Source organism: Bidens hawaiensis, unplaced genomic scaffold, assembly GCF_021521415.1.
Source record: "Bidens hawaiensis isolate Kalapana, Puna unplaced genomic scaffold, B.hawaiensis_p1.1 tig00008535_1, whole genome shotgun sequence".
Taxonomy (NCBI): Eukaryota; Viridiplantae; Streptophyta; class Magnoliopsida; order Asterales; family Asteraceae; genus Bidens; species Bidens hawaiensis.
Window position 1 is genome coordinate 852,921 of NW_027491610.1, and position 6,090 is coordinate 859,010.

A 6,090-nucleotide genomic window follows, 5' to 3' on the forward strand; every position below is an offset into this window, starting at 1 on the left:
AACAGGAAAATATCACAAATGATAAGTTTCATATACTTGTTGATTCTACATTCCATTTGAAAATAATGTAGGACCCCTAAACACCATATTGTAACACAAATGATAAGGTTCATGAACTTGTTTAATTGTATATATTTAACTTATCCTTTTGTTTAATCCATATACTTAAGCAAAAGTGACCCTTCTTAAGTTCTTAATATATTACTTAAGGTTTCTCCAAATAAGTTTAAAGTGTCAAGTTACTTGTCCTATATGCTAAAGTCTATTTAGTTGTAGACCTTTTAACATCATATTTTAAATAAAATAACATCCTAGTGTTGAGGGACATCTTACCAACTTATATGTTTCACTTAGTGATGTTATGTTGCCTGGGTTTAAGTACAGGTATGATTTGGTGAGGGATGTTCTATGCGATGTTTTTAAACGAGCCGGAATTTCGGTTAAAAAGGAAGCCCCCGTAAATTTTCTTACAGATCCTCAAGAAGGAAGATCTACATTACGACCGGCCGATATTCTTGTTTTTGGGTGGGTAGGGGGGAAACACGCTTGTGTCGACCTCACAGGAGTGTCCCCTCTTGTTGGGATTAGGGACACTGGATTTATAGCAGGCCAGGCAGCATTGAAGGCGGCATCGGGCAAGGTTGCTAAACACGAGAGAGCTTGTTTGGAGAATCAACACGTGTTTATCCCCTTCGCCTTTGACACTTTTGGTGTCTTAGCTCCGGATGCCGTGGACCTTTTGAATAGGGTTCAGAAAGTTGTGTATAGTAACGTATCAGCCCATAAGAATCAAAACTTTGTTTTTAATCGGATTGGGTTTGCTATCCAAAAGGGGGTTGCGGCGCAGCTTGTTGCCCGCTTACCTGCCACTTCATTGTAAATCGTTTGGATGTTTTTATGAAGTCACATAATGAAATTTCCATTAATATGATTAAGAAAAAAAATTAAACATTAACATTCCAATAAAGTTAAAACTTTAAATTATTCATTATGTTTAGAGGAAAACGAACATGTTTACTGGTTATTCTTAAAACTTATATAACACATACGATCCGAGCATCTATGATTTTTATTGTTGAAAATCTTAAAATCTACCTTTAGACGTGAAGGAACCATATTTATAAATAGTATGTGATACTTTCATCTCGTTTAGAGACGTAAACTAGCCAATATGCTCATAGCTAATAATATGGTTTTGCTAGAAGTTTGAACTGAACCGAGTTTAAACGAACTAGAGCCCAAACTTGACCCCAGACTGAAGAGCATTTGATAAATGAGATAGGACATTATGTATCGAGATAATCGAGTTTAGTAGGCTCACGAGTATAGACGAACATATCACTTATATAGCATGCTAACTTGCTAAGTATTGTATGTGTAATCTGCAAAAATAAGTAAATACATGTGTTAATTTTTGACAACAAAATTCATTACCTCTCTATTTTCCAAGTGACAGATAAAAAAAAAGGCCAATTTCAGCTTTTGAAAAAAGTAATTGCACCAGCCGGGAATCGAACCCAGGTCTGTACCGTGGCAGGGTACTATTCTACCACTAGACCACTGGTGCTTCTTTTTTCCGGCTCACTTAATATCTTTAAATAATGTGTTTGAGTTGATTGTGATCTGCACATTCCAAACATGAAAATAAATAAGTATTGTTGTTTTGTTTACACGTCTGCTTCAACTTGTAGGCTGAATCGTTAAACAGACATCTAAATTGTATAAGTCTTAAAGCGATTAAAACAACCGATTTGCTTCATTTTAGCTAGTTGGATGAAAATCTCTGACACGATAAGAAAAACAAGGCTTTGGGTTCTTGTAATTATCCCGCTTGATAATTGGGTCGAGTTTACCTATTAACATGTTTAGTTAAAAATGCCGACCCACAACTTGTTTAATTTATTTTTTCTCAAGCAACTTAAATTCCACAATTTATTTCGTCACTCACATGACGTGAACATTCACCACATGGAAAGACAAAACGTATTCAATACCTTGATACTGCTGGAAAAAAACCCTTTGATACCTATTTAATTAAACACGTCAACCCTTGAATCCATTTACTCCATTTATTACAACCATTCTATCCATTTAACACGCTTATACCTTGATTACTACTTGCCAACTTGTTTAGATAAATGAGTTAAACGAGTTGTGTTCTGGTGATACTTTTTAATTGTCTTCTGATAATAGTTGGTGTATTTGACACAAATAAGAAAGGGGTTGTTCGGGTTGAATGAGTCGACCCAACGATTCAACCTTACACCGATTACCCAAAAACTAAAACAACATGAGAAAAACTGAGAAAGAAACTAAAGAATTTACCAGCCCATATCATATAACCCATGACCCATCTTCAAATTATGATTCAACTTCAAGCCATTCATTTTCATTCCAACTTATGTCAACTTTCTTCCTAACCTCTTATATCCATCACTCCATGTCCATTAATATTACTCCAATTCCATAATACTATGTTAACACTTTGATTACTACCCATCAACCTGGTTGATACGTTTAAACATCTGAGTTTAAACGACTTGTTTTCAAGTTAGACGTTTTTAAGTATCTTCATATTACAACTAACTTTATTTGACACAGATAAAAAAAAAACATTTTCTTGTAATTGATTGTCATTATTGCTAGTGGTGAATAAGATTTAACTTGCACTTGCTAATGGTGAATAAGAGTTAAATGGCTATTGCTAGTGGCAAATAAGTGGTTTACAATTTTGATCTCTTCTACACCCCTATGTGTTCTATATTTCGCTAATACTAACCCCAAAAAAACCCCTCTCGTGATTAAAAATAATACCAAAATTGTACACCTTGTGATCAAATGCTTGAAATAAACACCGTTGTTTAAAAAATTATTTATAAAAGAAACAATTTCATCAATGACAGAATTGATGAATAGCCTTGTAATGGTGTAAGCGTTGTTGAGGTGTGTAGTACCTGCAAGTTTTATGTTCAAACAACAAAATATAAATTCACAAACCGATATTTTTATAAATACATTATTGTCACAATATACAATTTTCGATAATTATTAAAGAAAAATAGTAAATTAGCTTCAACTTGAACAATAATAGCAACGCTAACTTTTCACACGATTGATAAACAGTAGGACGAAAAGAAAATAATTCCGTGTGATATGATTATGGAAAAAGAAAAGTAACAATTATGCTTTGTCAAGTAAATTGGTTACCATGCATAAAATTTGTTTTTAAATTTGGGAAAATTGGGTGATTAATTATTAATTAATATGTCAATGGACACAATAATGGACGTCCAAATAGGTGTTTTTTGTCTGGGGTTGTCATAACATGTCGGAATAAGACATGAAAGCCTGTGATGCTAAACACGAACATGACACGATAATTAATCTTGTCGTTTTTTTTCCAAACACAGACACAAACCTGTTTATTAACATGTTAACCCGTTAAGGGTCCTGTTTGAAAACACAATGAATGATACATGTGTAACGCAACCAAAAATTCAAAACGAGCATAAAAAAGTCTTACTTTATAGATAATCCATAACATATTTGAAACAAAAAACCATAAAGTCATAACATATTTGAAACAAAAGACATCAAATCCTTAACAAACTTGTAACAAAAACCATAGAAGCAAATCATAACATCCATAAAAAATATAAATATTGGGTTCTAACATGCATTAATGAAATGTCGTTTGTAAGCACGATTTTAGCTAGGTTTAAGACTTTATGAGTGTATATATATTTATTTTGTTAAAATAAAAATCTACACAGGTTAGTAACATGTGAACATGTTTTTAACCAGTTAGGCTGTTATGACACAAATTTAAACATGTGTTAAACATGTCGACCTGTTTAAGACATGTAACTTGTTAAACTCAAACTCAAACTCAAACTCAAACTCAAACTCAAACCTAAACCTATGAACAATACAAAATAATACATAAGTCTACAATACAAAACAGAGCCCTACAAGCTTTATTTCAGCTTTTTTTTTGTCTCTTTAATCTTATTTAATTTATATAAGATTAATGTTGGTAATTTTTAAAAACCCAATAATATAAGTATATAACTAAACTACGATAAAATTCAATATTATCTTTTAGATGAATATAAGGCAACCAATGTCGACACGCGTACATCACGGGCATGTTTTTGTTGGATCCCAAAAATGACCCTAAGGTCGACACGCGTACATCACGGGCATTTTATGGGCATAAGACATGAATACAGTCTGAGGAGGTGGTCCACACACCAACCAACCGTTTCAAACGAGTACGCTGTGTGAGGAGCTGTTTGTTTACATCTGAATGAAACCATTCAGATATAAACACCTGATTCATTCAGACTTCAGACTGTTTGGTTTCAAACAGAAAAACATCTTAATGGTTAAAATTAGGTCTGAATTATTTAGACTTGTTGTTGTTACTGAATGGGACAGAGGTTCATTCAGACCTAACTCATTGAACCAAACAGCCCCTGAGTCTGTCCACACATTCTATATTTTGAAGGTTATGTAAAATTTTATGTTGCCCCAAATTTTCAATTTCAATTTCTACCTCTTAGGAAATTGTGATGTTAAAAAAATATTAATAAAAGGTAAAGAAAAGTTGTATTATATATTTTTTATTTTTGGGTAAAACAATGATTATTATTTGGACTAGGGCTATCCACGAGCCAAACCGAGCTAGAGTAAACCTGGGCTCAAGCTCAAATTTCAACGAGTTGTCTCTAATTCGTCTAGTTTATTAATTTTTTTTAATGGATTTAATCCAGGGTCAGCTCAAACCTTCTGGAGCCTAAAACAAAACGAGAAACTAGGGTCTTTTTTTTATAATTTTATTGTTACAAATCAAAACATTGTCTTTTCAAATAACTCAAAGTTTATTTCTCATTTAGTATGATTTTATTATAATTGGGAGGACCTACCAAATGGAGGCCTAATATTGTAGCCTTATTTTACTCTCCTAGCGACGTTCCTGATTTAAACGTATAGATATTGTGATCTCCTCCTCATCTTAATCCTCCCATGAGATCAGCCATGTATTCCTTTTGATTTACTCATAACAAATCGGGATTAACTTTATCACATATGATGAAGATGATTGATTTGTTTCGGTTGAATCAAAACCAAATATCAAACACTAGAGTAATAGTGGAGTGGACGTCCGGCCGGGGCACGTGCATTCTGAGGGCACGAAATAGTATACATATTTATAATAGCTGAACACTTTATAGTCTACTTGGTATGTCATAAACTCATTATAATATCATTAGTTTGCTAACTGTTATGTTTATTATTATAACTTTAATTGTCGTTCAAAAATAATAGTTTACATTATTTAGTTCGTTAGGGATTGAAGGGCATGATTTTCTGGCTCAGCCAGGATACGCGAGTTTTCTGGACCAACCTTGCTTTTAGCTAGTATCCAATAGGGTTACAAATCCTGTTGACATGTGTCCCAACGTAAACCTATTTTTATTAAGCTATGTGTAGTGGAGAGGCTACAAATTGAACGAATGGCGACACGTTACGCCCGGTCACAAAGGGTAGGAATTTGTTTTTGTGGTGTAATGATATTGTAGCCCCTCCAATGCCACGTCATTATTTTTTATTATTTTCTCTTTATAATTGAACTAAACAAATAAACCATTTAAGCTATTAAAATTTATTAAATTAACTAAATAAAAGAAAAATAAATCATAATCAAAATAAAAAAAAACACACCAAAAAATAAAATAAAAAACACATATTAAAATACCAATCTATTCGTTATCTTTGTTTTCTTCCTCGTCTTCATCTTCATTTTCGTTCCCCTCCTCGTCTCTGTCCTCGTATTCGACTTCAACGGGACGATTATCCCACACGTGTTGAACCAAATCCGCCTTAAATTGGTTATGTATCTCACTTGATGTGAGCTCATGAATGGTTTGCGTTTGTTGCTCTTCGGTTAGTTCAGGGAACTGTTCTGGAAGGCTTAATGATATATAGTGTTGACATATTGCTCTCCCATTGTCTTCTAAAATCATATTATGCAATATGATACACATATACATGGCATCGCTCATTTTTGCCATCGACCATACACGA

General features: G+C 33.3%; 1 non-coding gene across 1 annotated transcript; it reads right to left on the reverse strand.

The window, feature by feature from the left end:
- Positions 1-1,496: 1,496 nt before the first annotated feature.
- Positions 1,497-1,567, reverse strand: TRNAG-GCC (transfer RNA glycine (anticodon GCC)). The gene has a single exon. It is a non-coding gene; the product is annotated as a tRNA-Gly (tRNA).
- Positions 1,568-6,090: the final 4,523 nt, after the last annotated feature.